The following is a 20333-nucleotide window of genomic DNA, read 5'->3' as shown; positions in this document are numbered from 1 at the left end:
CCAGGTGGTGTGGTCCGATTTTTGTGCAATTTGGGAAGGGCGTAAAACGCGGGAATTCGCCCTTCCGAGTTATTCAAAAATATTTCTTCCTTCTCAGATATCCAATTATTGGACAAAGCAAATTCTGTGATTTCTTTTATTTTTATTTTTATTTCTGCAGTAGGGTCTTTTCGTAGTTTTTTGTAGTTGTCCTCTTCATTGAGGAGCAGTAGCACCATTTGTTTATACTGATCTCTACTTTGCACTACTACTCCACCTCCCTTATCTGCTGCTTTAATGACAATAGAATTATTGTCTGCCAGTTGTTTTAATGCTTTCTGTTCTCCTTGGTTGAGGTTGTGTCTTTTATTCGAAGTTGCATCCTGTATTTTTTGCATTTCTTGTTTTATACATTTTTCAAAGGCAAGAACACATGCCGGCATCTCATTGTCATTGGGAACAAAAACTGATTTTTTCCTAAGTCCTGAATCTTCAGGTCCCATAAGGTCTTCTTTATCCTGAAAGAAGACTTTTCTTCTGATGGTCCGGTAGAAGCTGGTAAGTTCTTGGTCTAGTTGGAACCAATCCGTGCAATTTGTGGGGACAAAGGATAGTCCCTTTGATAACACCGATTTTTCTTCTTTTGTAAGTGCAATCCCGGAGAGATTGAAAATTGGTATTGATTTTAGTATCTCCTCCGTCTCCTGTTCGGAGTGGGTGTCCGCCAGCGTGGGCACTTGCCCATGCAGACAGGATAAACCTGGGAGGCTATTAGCATGGCTTTGCAAGCATGAATACCCTAGGCCCTTGACTACACTACTCCATGATGCTTGTGGGCTCTGTGGAGAGCCCAACAGGTGATCAGTGAAATGTTTACCTTCTACTATACTCAACTGTACAGACATGACCGCCAAGTTCCACAGAAATATTTGACTTAAGCCTTTTCATTGATCCACCTCCCCAGTTTGACAGACAACCATAGAACCTCCTTAGACCTACTCATTACCATGGAGGAATTGGGCGAGGCAGTTGCCTCCATTTCCACTTGTAAGACTCTGGGTACTGATGGGCTCCCCCGTAGTTCTATAAAGCGTACAGCACCCCCCTAGTTCCCATGCTCCTGAAGGTCTACGGAGAAACCTATGACAGTGGCGTGCTCCCAGTTGGCATGAGAGAGACTTTGGTGATACCCATCCCTAAACCAGGGAAGCAAATTGATTGGTGTGACTCCTACAAGCCCCTAGCTATGTTGAACTATGACATGAAGATACTTACACCCCTTCGTAAAGTCATCTCTACCCTGGTACATACTGACCACACCGGGTTTGTGCTGGGTAACAGCACAGCCCTGAACCTCTGTAGACTCCAACATATCATTGACCAAACAAATGAATGTGAAGAACCTCACATGGTGTCATCCTTGGGCACCATCAAGGCCTTAGATTTAGTCTATTGGGAATGGCTACTTGCCTCACTACAGAACTTTGGGTTGGGGGAAGGATTTGTTTGATGGGTAAGAATCTTGTATACCTTCCCAACAGCTAGACAGATATCTGGCAGACAGATATCTGGAGTGTCGGATGCACAACGGGGCCCCGCCAGGGTTGCCCCCTTTCACCCATGCTATATATTTTGGCCATGGTAACCCTGGCTGCATACATGGCTGCATACCTACGTCAGAAGTACCTAGAAGCGGGCGTTACAATTGGTGGCCCAAAGCATCTGATATCACTTTATGCGGATGATGTCCTGCTTTACCTGAGCGAACCACAACATAATCTCCCCATAGTTCTTGAATTGTTGGACAGATTTGCTGAGCTATCTTCTTCAGTAAACAGAAGGCCTGCCTCTTCCCTTTGGCTGGTCTGCGCAGGGCGGGTGTGGCCGATTTACCCGACCTGGGACTCCCATGTGAGCCTCACTCCTTTAGATATCTGGGGATTCACATTACTCATACGCCAAAGGACAAACACAACCGTAAAACACTTTGGGTGGTCGATGGCCTCAGGAAATCCATGTCTTTCTGGTCCTGGCTACCACTATCACTAATGAGTAGAATTGCCAAAGTCAAAATGATTGCCCTCCCCAGGTTCTTATACAGTTTCACAAATGTACACTATTACATTGGGGTCACTTTCTTCTGCCTCATAGATTTTCTGATCAGGAACTTCTTGGCCGCAGGACTTCACAAGATGGTGATTGATGTATTATGCTTACCTTTTAAGGAAGGGGGAGGACAAAGCAACCAAAGCTCAAGCTTTATTATCTAGCTGTCCAACTGAGTTTTTTCTCGAAATGGTTAGAGGATGTCCTGCCGCCTGAATCACTATTGCTTCAGCTTCTGGTGGCTCCAGCCAGGCTTAAAGTAGCTTTTAGTATTCCAGAGAGCTGCATGAACACCCTCCCAATGCTGGTTAGACTGGGTAGGCAGATCTGGTCCAGAGCGATGAAGGTACTCAAGGTGTGTCGACCATATTCGACTAATGTACCAATGGTGGCTGATGTGTGTTCAAATAAGGCTGACCTGGGTGTTGCAAGGTGCTGGGAAGAATATGTTGTATATGTGGGAGGGGGGCATGTATGACAATGGCCAATTTAGAGATATGGACAGCCTGGCACAAAAGTCTGGTCTACCCAAAGGACAGTTCTTGAGGCACACAAAAGTGTTGGGGGTGGAAAGGCATAGTTGGAGTTTGTGGCCTGCTGAGCCTGAGATGACGGCATTGTACACTCTAGAGGATGGCTGGAGACCTGTGTCCAGGTTATACATCTGCCTACTGGATGGCATTAGCCATAGGAACCCGGGCCTGAAACTGAAATGGGATGTAGACATGGGCTCAGCAAATATTGAAACAATGTGAGAAAGGATGCGTGGGTTCCCTGGAAATGTGCCCCGGAATGCAAGGTTCAGGTTGTTGTAACTCAACATGGTTCACTGCACATACATGATCCCTAGTAGAGTAGAAAGATTCAGTAAAGATACGCCGTCGACTTGTCCCTGATCCCATCAGGACAGTGCCGATCTAATTTACATGTTTGGAATTGCATTAAAGTACAAGCTTTCTGGTCCAAAATTGAACATGCCTGCAAGGTGGCTGGTATTAGTAGATACTCCAGAAAAGGTAAACATAAACATGTCACCAGATTCATGGATCTATCATGAATAGTTGTGAAACGATGAATTGCCATGTCCTGGAAGTTTCCAAAGGGTCATGGACTTTGAAACTTGGAGTGAGGCGGAAACAAGAGCCTGTGCTATGCTGCTATTGTCTCATGGTGAAGTACGCAATGACACCTTTATGGCCTGGAAGGCACTGGTCGTCACCATGTTCCACCCGCCAGATGATAAACCCCCATGATAGTCTTGCCTTAGCCACCTTTTTGTAATGAATGGTGCCCCTATGGTCTATGGGACATTGTGCTCACTAACAATTCATCCCCCGGCAAGTGGTCCTATGTCACTCGTTGTGCAACACAATCCCCTACCTAAGAGAGTTGTCTAATTTTTTGCCCAATGTGCGATCCTGGTTAATGTATGGAATGTTTGTGTGTAGTTTGGTTTTTATGTGTAATGTTTTGCTCTATGTCCTGCCATAAGGTTGGGCAATGCTGTAATTATTGATGTACATTGTTTTGTGCTCCTGCATTGTCACAATTGGCTCTGTAATTCAATAAACAAATTTAAAAATAAATAAATGCTTAAACTAATCAACTGCAAGAATAACTAAATAGAAAAACACTCTATAAAACCAACCCCTGTAGAAATAACAAAGTAGATGTAGGGAAAGAAAGATGTAGCACTCATGATTAGAATACTGGGGTGAATAGCAATTTATTAACAACAATGTATTAAAAAAAGGATATGTCTTTAAGTAAAAAGGTGCACAAGTGACCTAACCAGCCTCTAGGCCCCAATATAAACTTGGGGTGCATTTATGGGTCATGGGTCAATAGTACCTTCTTGGTGGTTTGACAGCGTCAAAAAAGGCTTAGAGCTGTTATAAGAGTGGATAGAACTCAGGTTGTTTTCAGCGACTCGTGTTTGCCCACATGGCAAGCTGGTGTCCAGTTGCTTTGGTAACTGTGGCTCAGAGCAGTTTAAAAGGAGGCGTTTTGGTTTGAAGTTGCAAGCACAGAGGTTTGAAGGTGTGGTTGCATGCCAAAAGCATCATAGGAGAGTTTTTCTGGTTTGATAGTGACAAACATGGTTGAAATTGTGTTTAGCGGTTCAGTTAGCTGAACTGGTCCTCCTAATACTGTTTGACCAACTCCAAGGGAACTAGGACAAGATGAGTCCATTGAGGGTATGCTCTGCCAGTCTGAGGAGGTTTGGTGCATAGTGACATGTCCTGGCCCACAGCAAGAGTCACCTCCAATGTGCTCTGTGAGTGGGTAGTGTGCCACAGACAACAGATTCAGAATTCAAAACAAATAGTTTTATTACCTTAAATGCCAGGATGGAAAAATGCCTAACTTGCCCTATGCTAAGGTGGGATTTCCCTAGCTAAAAAAAAACTAAGGAAAGTCTGAGTCAAAGAGTTCAACTGAAGAAACTCTGCGTCCAAAACCCATACTTGCCCTCACAACGGATCTGTACAATGTGTGGGGATGTCAGCAACCAAAACAGTGTCCAACACAAAGTTATGAGCCTCTTCCAGCTTGCAGCTTCCTTTCAGCTCCCTTCCCAATGTATAAAACAGTTTTAGCAAAAGTCTCAAAGTTACCTCTCTTAAGTTTAGAATAATGTTGTTTTAACCAGTGCTCTGGGTTCCCTTCCCCAAGTTCCAAGTGTCACAAATCTAAGCACCAATGAATCTTGAGACTTTTGGCCTCATTACGAGTACGGCGGTAGGGGGTTAAAGGCACTGGTAATGATGCCGGTGCCGTTAACCCCCTACCGCTGCATTCCGAGGTCCCTTAGCAGATCCCACTAGGGCTGGCTGGTTTTACCAGCCGCCCTTAGTGGGACCCGCTAAGGGACCACGGAGTTAATAACGGGCCCGCTGTTTGCAGGCCTGTTATTAGCTCCTTCCCCATTCCCATTGAGCCCTATCGGGGCTTGAATGGTAATGGGGAATGGTTTTCAGAATGGGGACTTACTGGGTCCTCCAAGGTTGCAATGACCCAGTAAGTCCCCATTCCGACTACCGTATGCAGGTTTGGAGGCAGCCATTGTGCTAAAAGCACAATGGCTACCTCCAAACCCGTAATGAAGCCCTTTGTCCTCAAGTCAATAAAGGATTCAAGTCTTCGTGCTCCCTTCCCCAAAGACTTAAGTTCAGCACAAAAAGTAGAAATGGTTCCAGGCCCAGGGTTACCTTCCCCAAGCCTATCAAAGATAATTCTCTGTGATGTGCAGTTTTTTGGCTTCACTTAGATTTTTAAATTGAATGTAGAGTTCAACACTTAATAGTTTTCTCTTGATTTTAATGTTCTGTTTTACTTTTGAACTTAATATGTAATAGATTTTCCCTTTGGTGAAGATTTCACTCAGTTCGGCATTCAATAGCTGTTGAATTATATTTGTTAAGGTTTCCTTCAGTTCAGGATTCACTAGGCATGGGTTCCATTTAAAAAAAAAAACAAAGCTTGTCCCCACAGGCAGTGGTATGAGGGTAATGTGGTGTATAAATTACCTACATCCCCACTATTTTATCTGAACACAAAACCACAGAGATTTTAGAGAATAAAAGATCTTGTGTCTCTCCTCTCTGGATGTGTGAATCAATATTTACCAGCTAATGTCCTATTGTGGGCTGTATCTTCAAAATAACATCATGTGTATGCAGAATCCCACCATTTGTACCTTATTCTGTGCCATTTCAATCAGGCAAGAGAAAAAGGTCTACAATGGACATACATTTCAACAATAAATTCAAAAATGCTTTTCATGGCTTCTTACAAAACTTATGTCAATTTTTTATACAAAAGTTCACAGAATATTCCAAACCGTTTATAAAACAAACTCAGCTTTAGACATACTATAAAAAGAAAAAAACAACAGCTGATCATCTAAATCATTCCAAATTGTCCAAGAAAAAAAGTTGCTTTTTTTATATCAACAAATAAAGCAGAGAAAACAACGAAAAAGAAAGAACACTTTCCAATCTGTGTGTGAATTCACTGAAAAGTCAAAAGAATTAAATTAGTGTCCTACAGTGGGAAATGCTAAAAGGAAATTAAAGCAAATGCATTTATTTCCAGGAAAACCACCCAATTTCCATGATGTTCCTAAACTGATGGTTTTCAGAACACAATCTCAGTGATGTTACAACTCAATTAAAATTTGGAGAGTTGAAAGCATCCCACAATACCCAACAGAGGTGTTTTAAAAATAATTTTTGTTGTAGGACTTGAGATTGAATCTCTCATAGGGAATAGTTCATGTATGAACACTGCATCGTTCTTTCTTACGATACTGTTAGAACACACCTTCCCTTTTACCCTTTGATGTAAGTTTCCGATTAGATCAATGTTCAACACATTTGCTATTCTTTAATTATAATTTTTTTATTTCTTTATTTTTTATTGGCTTTATTTGGTTCTAAAATATAGCAAACATTTTCGCCACTTTACATGAGATATACATTCTTTCATGTCAACATCGCTACTCAGTTAAGGTTTTGTTGATTAGGTTTAAGTTCATCGATTCTTCTAAACATTTTCAAAACTAATTTCACCAAAACTAGAGTCAGTGGGATTTGATTTCCCAACAACAGTTCCTGCCACCATTCTTCTTTTGATCCCCAGCCATACTTTTCCGCAAATTCTACGATGAGGCTAGTTCTTTTCTCTTCCATAGCTGGACAAAATAGGACCTAGTGTTTTAGTGACTCAGTTGAGGACTTGTTCTCACACAGTCTACACATGGCGTTGGACAGACCATTTCTGTGGCGCCTCAATATTTCCCAGTTGGGAGTACGTTTAGTCTAACTCTCATAAATTGGTCCCTATAGAACCAGTATGGGAATTGAACAAGGTACTTTGGCAGGACGTTCAACTTCCTTGCTTCATTAAATGGTTTCCCATAGAATTTCAATTGCTGCCTTTCGTCATGTGCGTTGATCAGTTTCCCCCAGGTCAACTGTGAACGCTTGACAAATTGTTTGCCACTCTGATAGAGTAACATCACTGTTGCAGGACAGTGCTTCCCTTACCGCTGCAAAGCCTCCTCTCTGTGGCGTTTCCAAACATTTTCTGTACACAGCTAGTACTTTCCAAGTTACCGTGGTCTTCATTGAGGTTAGGCTTAGCTCCGTTTGGAGCGCCTGTATGGTGGTGCTTTTTGGAACCCGCAGTACTCACTTCCAAAATGTCCCCTGAAGAGCAGACCAGTTCTAGCATCAAACAAAAAAACAGTTTTCGATCCATATGTTAAAATAGGGAGTACTTTCATACGATAGAAAGCGATGAGTGGGTTTAGTGAAACCTGGCTTGGTAGGTTTCTCGCTTTTGATTTTAGAAGATCTAACCTTGGTAAGTCGCTTCTACTCATATTCAGGCATACGTATGATGTGACCTGGGGGATTTTCTTGCCCCTTAGGTGGCAAATCTTGCCTCTCCTGCGTTGGCTTCCTGGGCCTACACCAAAAGCCATGATCCTTGATTTATCTGGATTTATGTTGAGGCCATTTGACGCCACATAATTTTTAAGGGCCTGCAATCCTACTGGGGTCTGGTCTAACAAGAGCACATCGTTGGCATACAGCAGACGTATCTTCACCCCTCCTATCTTTGGCGGGAAGCACTTGATGTTGATAAAGGCGTCGTCAACATCCGAGATGAACAAGTTGAAAAGCTCAGGGGCCAATGGGCAGCCCTGTTTCAACCCTTTGTAGGTTTGGATCTACTTTGTCAATGTGCCCGATCTTTCCATTCTTATTTTCGATGAGATTCCTGAGTGGAAGACCTGGATCACTTCTAGTGTGTTAGACAGGCAACCCCACTGATTCAATTTTGTCCATAATCTCTGGCAATCGACTGTATCAAAAGCTGCCGTCAGATCAATAAAGGCCATGTAGATGTTCTTTCCTTTGTTTCTTTCCGCCTGGGTTTTAAGGATTTTAATGAGGAAGATGTTCAGAGGTGTACAGACTCCCTTGATAAACCCGGCCTGCCATGGGTCTCTGTGGTTGGTTTCAGTGCTCCATTTCCCCATAGTCTTCAAGACCAGAGAAACAAATACCTTTCCCACAATTTTAAGCAATGCTATGGGACGATAGTTGCTTAGATCTGTCCTCTCTCCTTTTTATAGATCGGTATGGTTACAGCTTTTTTCCAGGATGATGGAAGTTCTCGTCTTCCCATGATGTGGTGAAAAGGGACATTAGAAACTTGGACCATATTGCTGGGTTTGACTTCAGCATGGCTTTGGTAAGCCCATCTGGCCCGAGCACTCTCGAGTCATTTAATTTCTCAATGGCCTCCTTGACTGATTCAAAATAAATGTCTAATTGATCTCAGCAATTGTTTGCCCCTTGGAGCAGTGCAAATTGAGGCGTGTCTGGGTCAAAGAATTTAGAAAAGTATGAAATATAGGTTGCTTTCGCAATCGGATTAGAAACCAACACCTCCTGGGGAGTGTCCAGGGTATTGATGATAGACCAGATCTCAGACGTGTTCTTGGATCTATCAGGTGTAGCATGGTTTTGCCATCTTTCGTCAGAATATCCTTTACCTGATGCTTGTAGTGTTGCCTTAGTTTTGCTATTTTAATTGATGATAAAGCGGTACCTTCTTTTTTTAACACACATATCTTGTGGGTGATGATTTTCTTTTTCTACCAAGTCGCCAATTCGAAGGTGTGCCGATGTTGAAATCCTGGTTTGTTTCTGGTCACTTTCTTGCATTCAAATGATTTAAACAGGCTGGTCTAGTCCAGGGTTTCTGATGTTCTGTTGGTTGCGTGGCCTGTGTTGATTCATTTAGTTTGCCCGTTAGGGCTACCAATTGGGTGTTGCGGATCCTTAGTCGATTCCTGTCTGGGATTACCTCAGGTTCTGAGGTATAACTGCGTTCAAGTCTTTGCATTGAGAAAAAACAGCTTAGTTTCAACAGGTTGTGATCACTTTGCAGCTTTACTTAAATGACCAGGCTCTGAACTACCTTCTTCAGGTTTTCGGATGAACAGATATAGTCGATGGTCTGACCCACCTTCTTACCCCTCCATGTGTTGATGGATGTCCTAGTACCGCTCATGTTATCAGTTAAGATGTATATGTTTCACAATGAGATGGCTTTTCTCCATTGGAGATCCCTTTTCCTTGCGGCTGAAGTACTTAATGGCTCTTCTTCAGTCTCGTAGCCATCAGCCGGCCAACAATGGGCATTTAAGTCACTGCATATTAGAAAATGGAGATCTTTCCATTTCTCCCACATAATATCCACCCAGCCAACCACCTGTTCCGGGAGATCTTTCAGCTTCTCGTTAGTGGGGTTCCAATATACGGGTTTTGAATCGTTACCCGGTCCAACACTTATCTTGCCGATCAAAGCCTGTAAGTGCAGGTGGATTTTATTCATATCCAGGATTTGTAGATGAAAGGTGTTCCTTATTGCAATTAGGAGGCCCGATGTGGGTTTTTCTTGAGTGCCTTTTGGTGCTGGATTTAGATGAACAGTGTATCCCTCCATATGGGTGGCTCTCTCAACCATGTTTCTTGCAAACAAATGATGTCATATTTCCTAGTTAGTAGATCTTTCTTAAGAAACAGGTGGGAAAACTCCTGTGTGTTCAAACTTGCTAATACTAGAGGGGTCTCGTTATACTTTTGTTGTTAATTTTTGTTCATTTTCAGAGCTAGTAACCCCACTAACCATTTGCAGTTATCTTCTGCCTCTTTTGTCTGTCTCCTTGGGGTGCCGGTCACACACCTGCCTAGCTCTCTCCATGGAGATTTTTGTGGTCGGCCTCTCTCTCCATTCAAATCCCCTTTCCTATTGTGGGGTAGGTCTTGTTTTCTCGAGGCGGATTCTCTAGATGTTTGACTCCTTCCACTTAGGACTCTTATGTCAAATCCCATAAGTCTCAAGTACCGAGCTTCCTCTATTAATAGATGTTTGATGAGTTGACTTGACAGGTGTAAAATCACCCAGTCCGTTCTATCTTCTTCCAGTAATTCAATTGTGGTAAGATCGTCTGAGGTCAGGAGTCTCAGTGCTGGTATATGATGAAACAACCGTATGACATTCGCCCTGTTCAGTATTAGGCCATCGTTTGATGGAATCAATCTCTCCAGTATTATCTGTAAGGTTGGAAGTTTGGATTTCCATGATGATTTAAGGTGGCTGTCTTGTGAGTTTTAAGAGGCAGCCATCTTTTGCATTTTATGTTCAGGTGACCTGATGTTTAGGCTAGTTATTCTAAGAGGGGAGATTGAATAGCCATTGTGATTGAAAGAGCTAAGTCCCGACGTCTGGACAGGTTGCTTCAATGTCAGTCCATGTCCTTGGGGGTCTGAACTTCATTCAGCTATCGGTTTCCTCGATTCAGGTATTATCTTAATGAATAGTCTTGGCTGCTGGTTGCTTCTACTTCTAGATGGGCTAGAGCTTCTGTGGTCCGGATCTTCATGTCCTCTTTGATCCTCCACAGGTTCCTGAGTGCTAGACATTGGACGCAACCCACTGTGAATGCCCATGCTGCCATTAGACCTGTTCACAGACGAGAGCTGATGTGGGTGTTCATTTCCCATTTGATGTAAGATCTTAGGTCCTAGTGGTAGTTTCAGCCAGCGAGACCCTCGGCCCCTTGGAGTCTCTGTATCTCTGTCTGATGTCACTGGATTGTAGGTAGGATTTGAGTCAGGGCTGTATGGGGACTGTTCATCAGACTCTGATATTGTGTAGGTAGATAAATTCAACACATCTGCCTCCTATATAGTTTCTATGTCATCACAATGTAGTTTTGCTGTCATTGTTGCTAATGGCCGAAGCAGTGGCAGTTTGGGTGCTTTGTTTGATGTTTTTTGGTTTTCTAGAAGTGGGTTCACAGGGATTGTTTACTTCGTAAGTGAGATATTTTTTATAAAGGTCTTTCTTCCATTTGATCTTAGTCTAATGGGTAGAACTTGTTTTTTGTTTTTTTCCAACTGAATTGACCTGGCCCTGGTGCCTGTTTTTGTGGTTGGTTGTTTTCCATCCTTATCTCACTCTCCCACTGTTCGCGGAGATGATTTGCCCTTGCTGTTCTTTGTGACGTTAGGAAAGATTTCACACATTTTCTTTGGGTTGTTCATGTTATCCTCTTGTGGTGCAATTTTTCGATGGATGTTTTAACCCCTTTTGATGATTCCCTTAGAGCCTGCTGGTCTTCCTTTTTTTTCAGCACGGTATGGATTTTCCTCTAACTGTTGAAGAGGAACAATCTCTTTCTAGATGATGGTGTCATTTTGGTTTGCACTATATCTTAGGTAAACTTGGAGGGGTCAGGTCGCCATGTCTCATCACACGAAGACAGTGACAGGGCCCCCAAAGTTCCTGCTGAAGTGATGACCTGTTCCATTGTGTCAGTTTGCGTTGTTTGGCTAACCAGGGATTTTGGGCTGGTGCTGCTGCTGTTGCCAGTTCAGACACCTCAAATGCTCTGGACAGTCTTATTGCTTGTTTCACTTTGATTTTAGGGTCCAGTATAGTGTGTAGCAATGCCGACACTTTCTCTGTACTAGTGTCGTGATAATGTTGGACGCCAGTTGCAGAATGCTCAACGTAGACCATTTTTTAATGGAGCATTGCGAGCATAGTGGTTTGATCTTTAAATTGATCACCCATGTGCTCGTACAGTTTCATAAACGGTGCCAATATGGAAGTCAGAGTAGAAACTACGAGAAATTCCAATTCTTGGGGGCCACCACATTGGTTGTCCAGACTTTTTTCTTCCGTTTGTGTCCATTAGATACCATGTATGGGGTTTTGTTCCATATCACAGTCTGATTCTCATGTGAAATACTCACTCCAGACAACAAGCCGGTTTGGTTTGCTGAACATTTCCATGAGTTGGTTGTCCAGGCTTTTTTCTTCCATTTGTGATCCATTAGATACCATGTATGGGGTTTTGTTCTGTATCACAGTCTGGTCCTCCTGTGAAATACTCACTCCAGGCAACAAGCCGGTTAGGTTTGCTGAACATTTCCACGAGTTGGCCCCCTGAACGGTAGGGGCGGGCCTAATTCCCAAGCCCTCTCGTAGTTGGGTTAGTGATGAACCATCCGCTTTGTGGTAAATTGCTCCAGCCCACTGAGGGGTGTGGGTGGCCTGCCAGGAAAGGCACCCCAAACGTGTTCAGCCCCAGCCTCAACCGCCAGTGATGTTTCCAGGAGTTGGTCAGATACTTTGCTGTTCTGTTTGTCACTGGTATCACCAGGTTGACTGGTTGGCTGGTGGATGACTGGTGTTCTGTTTACTCCTAGTAATTGTATTTGAGGTTGTACTTGTGAGTAGGAAAAATGCCTTCCACTTAGAAGATCTTGGGGTTTTAATCCCATTGGTTTCCATTTGTTAGTCGCTGAAGGTTTTCTCAGACACGGAATTTCTACCCCTTGAGGCCCCCGGTGCTTTTGGATGTCAAGTCTTCGATGATTGATGTTCCTCAGAAAGTCTCCTGCTTCGTTTAATGGAGTGGCTGTTTGGTAATATGAGTTTGGCCTGGTATTTAGCTGGTAGGCCCCGGGGTGAGCATTTATCATCTTGTTGGAGATAAGTCCTGTGGTGTTTCATGATTGCCTCTCTCTGCAGAACTTTTTTGGTTTTTGCAAGTTGGTACACTGTCTTGGTGACCTCCCCACTTGTTTTGCAGGGATGGTGGTGTTTTGCTCACCAGATCAAATCTCCCGGTTGGGGAAGGCTGCGGATGCTGGTATCCTGTCACACAAACCTCCCCGAGAGACCATCCTCATCAGTCTCCTCCCACACCCGTGTTCCCTACGGGGTGTGGGATGAAGTTGGGTGCCTCCTTCATGCTGTCGATATACATAGCTGTGCTAGATTTAATAACCACTTCCACGTTTAGGGGGCTGGAGGGCATGGTAAGTGCCTGGTGGTGTGTGGGTTACCCGCCATGACCGTTCTTTCTCCTTTTAATTGCGGGCTGCTTTCCTTTGATGCTGCCACAGCTAGTTTCCTGTGTGTGGGGGGAGGTGTTGGAGTGCTTGCTTCCTCCTCCACCTGCGCAGAGGCTCTGCCATCGTCAGCGGCATTCTCCATGTCTCCTGGTCTCCTGACACCTGATACTGAGTGTTGCAGGAGTTGCGGGTGTTGCAGGGCACTCTCCCCTCCTCCTCCCTAGACAGCAGGAGTGCACAGCAGGAGGACATCTGGCACAGCAATTTCCCACTCACATGCTCACCTTTACTTAATGGGAAGTATGAGCACGAGTGTTGACACAATGTCAGGTAAACCTCGGTGTTGGAAACCCCCTGAGGAGCAACTAAGGTTCAGATAAGTGCCGTGTGAGTACTGTGAGCGCTGTGTGATAAGGTGCAGATGTGTGCTGTGGGGAAAACTAAAAAAAACTAAAAAACAGAGAAGAAGGGTTTTTAAGACTTTTCAAGCACCCAGTGCTAGGTGGTCGCTACCCCCCAGCACCTCCACCTACCAACCAGCAGAATGAAAGCTGCTGAGTCCTGGCAAAATGCAGTGTTCTCGGGGTGCTTAGGGGTGCTGCTAGAACCTCTGCTTGATAGTAAGTCCACGTTGTGGCACTTTTCCCGGGAAACAGAGCGCCAGCCTGCAGCCTGCAGTCATCACTACTCAATTCCACCTTCCTCCTTCCTCCTCCTCCTTAGAGGACAGGACCTATGCTTGGAGCGTCAAGCCGCACTGTGTGTCTCTCGTCTTTTCATCTCTCTGCGCATCTCAGAGCCACTTCAAACACTAACTTCCATTTACCATTGATTCTTTAATCATGTTCAATAAGCGTGTGTTGCACTCACAATGGATTTGCTGTTCAGCTGCAGTATAATACCTCTTTAATTCATTTAAAAATGAAATGTCCAGTGCTCAGAGACTTTTGAAAATGTGTTTGTTCCCACATGCGACCACTCCAATACAAAGTATTCCCCTAGGACATTTCAAACACTTGCATCCCGGGTTTCTCCTTTGCTAGAAACTCACTGGTTTAAGGATCTCCCAGCAGAGCGGATCACTCGGCCCTTTGCTTTCCACAACAGGGTTTCAATTCCTGCCCCTCAGGTACTTCTGTGTCTCTGTCTGAACACAAGGATATGAGTACTTGCAATTAAATGAAAAGGGACAGCCTCTCCACACGGCTGCGTTCTCAGCACTCAGTCTGCTCCACGCAGCTTCAGCTCTGGCGCCGCGCTTACATAGGTCAGCTTCCTCTGCAGACTTCAGCATCTCGGCATGCCTCTTCACCACAGTTCCCTTGTGCATCTCTTGGCCTCTCTGCTGCTGCTGCTTCAGCTCCGCCTCTGCTTCCACCTTCATCCTCATACCTTGAATTGGGTTCCTTTTATACACCTGCATCCCTTTAAAAGGCTGCAGTTGTGAATGTTCAGTTAGCCCTGCCTCAGCACAATTAAAGGGGCATGTCTTACCCTTCCAACTATCAGCAGGCATCCCAGTACCAGAGTGGTAAAAGAGCATAGTCTTCATTGCTTCTTCTTTGTCTTAGTACTGTCAATTGTCATGTGTGAAGGAATAACGGGAAATGACTCACAAGAAACTACAAAGGTTGGTGAGGGGTTGGGTTGATCATCAATAGGAAAAAGGGGATACCAGGTCTCGCCCATCTTCTGTTTAACTCTTTTTCCTCTCCTTCTGGTATGTTTGAGTCAATTTTATCTCATACTCTTTTCCTGGTCACTGAGACATGTGTGACAATACCCCATTATTGCCCTTGGAATAGAGGGTTCTTCATGGAAGGGACAGGGTATACTGGGTCTCGCCTGAGTATATCTCACTCCCTATCCCCAAGGAGCCTCCACCCATGTGATCCTCCCTTGCTTCTCCAGCCCCTGTGTCAGGATCCAAACGTGATGGCCTTTCCCTGGCCACTTATGCAGAGGATCCAGGGGGAGTAGATGTGAGGATGTCCTCATGTTTTTCACAGTAGGGAGCAGATCTTTCCTCTGGCTTGGACTTCTCCTTCTACACCTCTGTGGGAGAGGGCTTTGGAAAGATATTATCTTCAAAACTAAGGTCCACATTCATTCTTCCTTAGGTGTTTGTCCAAGAGTGAATCAAAGAAGCTGTGGAAGTCCTGTTCCTTTAAAGGCAAACGTCCAAAGGAGATTTGACTACATTAAGCCTGCTTAAGGGGTCTAATCCCTGTTCTTGAGACAAGTATGTTTTGCCTTCTTATATCACATCCAATGTTCTTTGTACTAAACGAACAGGAGGGGACAGGGAAGCATGATAAAGAGAAAGAAGATGGTGGAATTTTCATCCAGGTGGTATGACCTCCATCTGTCTACACTAACGCTGCCCTCTCCCTTCTAAACAGTATCAACGTCCCTTTTGATATGGTATGAAGTGTGTCCTTTTCGTATGGGTGTGCCACTGATTCCTGTTTCCCAGGCCATTTCCTGCAGGGATGCTGGCTCACTAGATAGAGGTGTTACTCTACTTCACAGTAGATTAAAAATAGGTGACTCCCAGAGCTGAAGTCTTGCTGGGAGCAGCAGAGACTGACTGGCTGTAGGGAATGGACATAACCATTCTACAGCTGAGCTGGGCTCACATGACTGGTACACATGTGATATCAGCTTGATTTGACTGCAATACATATCAGAGAGAACAGCCTCTATACCTTAAATTCAGGTATGGCTTATATTTATAACTTAACAAGTGCCACCATAATAGTACATCTAATTGATATGTGATTTTTGGGAACAGGTTGCATATCTTAACTTTAGTCCCTGTGCTGCAATGACTTGGCTGTCAAAGCAGCTGTTGGATGAGTGGGCACCTGCGACCCCTGAACCTATGATACTGATTCAGGGCACAGGTGTACACTATGCTTGTGGCATGGAGCGTATGAAAGGGAGGCTGAATTAGCAAATTTCCCTTACTGAGATGGAATTACATATATCATTTTATTAATTTAATAAAAAACAAAAAACAAGGTTTCAACACCGTTTCCAGATGGCAATCCATCACAGAGAGAGCATTAATAATGTTATAAATCGGGTAAGGTTTGGAACACATTCAGGTACGACTTATTGTTATAAGTAAGGAATTTAAAACATATAAGCCTGCAGTGGAGATGGTGTGGAGGGGGCTGTTAATCTTCTGTTGTAATATAAGGAAGAGTTGCATATTATTATCTTGACCTTTCTAAAATGAGACTGTCAGGCACAACAGGCGATTCAAATGATTAGAATGTATAGAAGGCAAACATAGAGAATAAAATGTGTGCAAGGTACAATAAGGCATACAGTTTCACTACAAGACATGAGGGCATACTAAGACACAAAGGTGTATTGAGAAGCAGAAAAAACCTTTGAAACTCTGCCCACCTTTCATAGCAGATTGATTGTGTAGGAGACATTTCCACAAGCATCTTCCAAAGAATTTTAAAATAACAACTTCACTAATGTATCCAAAAAGAACTTGCTGTGTCTTGTAAAGTGACGGAAATGGAGTAAAGTTCAATGAAGTAGGATTTCCTAAGGGTGTATCCATCCACATGAAGCCATCAGATTAGCATTCAGTAATTAGTGGAGTAGCAAAAAATATGCCAATCCCCTTGCAAGCAATATGATAGACCTCCCCTCCCCCAAAGCTTAACACAGCATGGGACTTACTTGTCACAATTTGGGCAAGCCTGGACCATCACGCATACTCAGTGCCCATGTTGATCATGCCACTGAAGGGGCACATGCACACTGTGCTGGGTAAAAGATGCAACAATGCTTTTTAATCACAGCTTAAATCGTTCACATAGTGTAGAAATAAGGTGAACATACCTGGTCCCTCGCACGCAAATGTTCCAGCCACTAATTGAAGCTGGCAAATTTAATTAATTGGAGGGGTGTAAATATTTGACACAAGTATGCAAGAGCAACCAAGCATAGCGAAGGAGCCCAAATCACCGAAAAGGGCTTTGTGGGGGATCCTATCCTGAGAACATTTTTGGAAAAATGGTGCATTATTCAACACACTTTCTTTGTAAAATTGGGTAAAATGTTGGACTGTTTGTTTCCGTTTTCGTAGGTTAAAACATAAAATGAACAATAAATGCAAGTCACCAAAAGTACACAGCAGAATTTCCCATCACATTGTCATGCCCCTCTCCACAATATATACCATTATAAAATACTTTTTTACACTGACTGTGCCCATACCTTCCCATGCTGGCTGCAACAATACATGCCAGTATTTCCATATAAGAACATATTCATGTTTGCTTCTTGCATAACGCTACTATAAGAAAACATGCCCAAGCTGGCTCTACCAACATATGCCAGTACCCCCACATAAGAACATACTCATGTTGGCTTTGCAATTAAAAATGCCATGCCACAATAAGAAAACATGTCCAATGTGGCCCAACTGTAGGCCAGATTAGAAGAATAAGAACACGTATCATGCTTGCTTTTTGTATAGATGCCCAGTGAAACATGGCCTGCCACAGTAATAAAATGGCTAGAATGGGTTCACCAAAATGCTGGTCTAGCTACATAATAGCACATATCATGCTTCTTTCATCATGGATGCTGTGGAGAATCCTATGGATCCCTCACTGAAACGCTACCGAAAGTCTCCTTCCAGCTGGCCAAGGAAAGGCAGATGTTTCCTGATCCTGACCTTGGGGATGGTGTACTGCAGGAGGATCACCTGGGAGCAGACAGGGTGCAGCATGGTGAGGAGATTCCATGGGATGAGACGCAGTATTTGTCCTCTGAAAGGAGGTGCCTTTCTGGGTTGCCAAAACAGGTAATGGCATATTGTCATTATCATTTCCCTGACCCTCATATAAGATCTTTGACCTGGGGTACACATTCTGTTAAATATGAGCAATCCTTGTTAATAGAAAGATTGTTTAACACATTTCAGGATTAACACCCTCATTACTCCAAAGGTATAAGGTAAAAGGATTGGCAAAAATGCCTTATGTCAAATATCTTCATATTTAACTACAAATACTAAAAGTCCAACGTTTAAAGAGTTTAAGGGAAATAAATATACCCTTGAAGTTAACTCATTTGTTAAAAGAACTAACTTTGTTGGAGGGGACAATATGTTCAATAACCGCAAGAAAGCTGGGATGAGGAAGAGGGCTGCAGAGGCATGCTGTAGCAGTAGTCAGGCAATTACACCTACCAGATCACACCTGAAGGAACCTGGGAAGTTTAAAAGGCACCCTAATTTGAAGACAATCGGAAGGAGCTGCAACAGTGACTGGAGTGCCAGCTGTAGAAGTAGTAGCAGAAAGAAGAAATCACAAAGCTGGTAAACCAAGAAGAATTGGGAGAACAAGAGGGACGACGGAACTTGAAGACAGCAGATTTCACCTGCTTGTTCTGAGCTGGCCCCAAACTCTGAAGTGAACAGGCAGTGCAGTGGAAGGCATGCAGGAGAGCTGCCTTTCCCCATATGTGCCTGTTTGCTGGGGTTTCTGTGCAGTGAAGGTGTTGGAGACCAAAGCAAGGAGCAGTTATCAAGCCATGGGTCTCAGGAGTGAGAAAGGCTCCATAAATGTGTGGCCAGACCAAAGCCAGAAGTTGTGGCAGAAGTCGTGGAATTGCTGAGATTCGCAAAGCAAGTGTTAGAGAAGCCGGTGAGTGCAGCCCAGCATTCTAAAACCTTGCACAAGCATTGCCAGCAACAGTATCTAGTTACCTATTCACTCATGTGTGATTTAAAGCAAGCTGGAGTTATTTGTTGAAGTTATAATACATGAACAATGGAAAGTAGCACATGTGTATATTAGGAAAGTCCTTTTACTCTTGTGGAGACCCATTGTTAAACCCTAAACATACTGTATCTGCCTGTAGGAGTGGTTGCGTGTCACTAATTAAGAAGAGTGAATGTTGTGAAGACATTACCAAATACCTAACCTTGATAAAACAATTGTAGAAGTCTTTAACTTGTGAAAACTATAAGAGTGGTCGTGTGTGCCTAATTGTATTCCCTAAACAATGACTGTGCGCTATTATTTACTTTAACATGGCATACCTTTTCATATATGTAAGAAGTTAAAGCGTATCCACTATTGATAAAGAGAACAAGCATTGCCCAATTCAAGAGCCCCATACATTAAACCAGCCTTTCTCAGAGTTAAAAAGCAATCTGACTGTTACTGTGAACTTCAAAACTAATAGATTGTTTGCAAAGCGCCAACTTGCCCGCAGGCCACAGAGCGCACAGTTCAACTGGCCTAAGATACATGTGTGCAAGCATTACCTGAAGCTAAGAGAGTGTCACCAAGGCTTCTTGGTAATTACTTTGTCTGATAGCTGGCAGAAAGTTGAAGGTACATTTGGGGAAGGGAAAATGGATGCTTGTAAAGACTGTTTTGAAATTGACATAACCTGTATTGCCAAAGACTGTGGAAAACAGAGAAGTGAGTCTCATAGGCAAACCCAGGTTGTTATTGTGGCAGACAGACAAGAGAGGCAAATAGGCTGCCCTTTTGAAGATATATATTCAGAGGAAGAGTGACTTGCCTACTTGAAGGTGTTGAAATACTTTAAAGTATATCTTGATGAAGCCTATCTATAAGTGCTAATCGCTGAGGTTGTAGTAGTAATCCAAAGTACTGAAGCTGCAGTGGTATATCTGGTTGTCGGTAGATGCAGCATTGTAGTAGCCTAAACAAAGTGGAATACTGTGAGGCAAAGGTGACTATTCTCATGGTGAATCAAGTAGAAGTGAAGTTGTTGAATTGGAAGCAGCAGCACTGTGAAATCATACTGACAAATATACCCTTATGAATTCTAAAACTATAACTAAGGAAATACTAACTGTTAACCAATAACTGGGTATCACTGATAGTTGTGGATATTGCATTTCTTTTGAACTGTGGCAACTCTTCGTAAAGAGGAGACACATCATTGGGGTTGAGATTACCATTGGCAATATTTGGTGGAAGTGGAAAGTGGATATTACACCAAGAAGAAGAGATTTGCTATCATTGGAACTTAGGTTAACAACCCTTAATTTGATGTTGAAACATCAAGAACTGATTTGAGACACTTCTTTCCTTGGTTGAACATTAGCAGAGTTGACCTTGAATCCTGGGCAAGGGAACACACCCAGGACATCAAAAGATTATTCAGAAACTGTAAATCTTATTAATGTTATGTTGTATTGCTATATATTTTCTTTGTGTATTTGTTGCTTAGTGCGAGGGCCAGGTATCCTGTGTTAGAGTGTTTTACCTTAGCTTAAGC

This window comes from Ambystoma mexicanum, chromosome 5p (assembly GCF_040938575.1).
Source record: "Ambystoma mexicanum isolate Mex_15411 chromosome 5p, UKY_AmexF1_1, whole genome shotgun sequence".
In the NCBI taxonomy this organism is placed as follows: Eukaryota; Metazoa; Chordata; class Amphibia; order Caudata; family Ambystomatidae; genus Ambystoma; species Ambystoma mexicanum.
Note: the sequence above shows the minus strand (reverse complement) of the source record.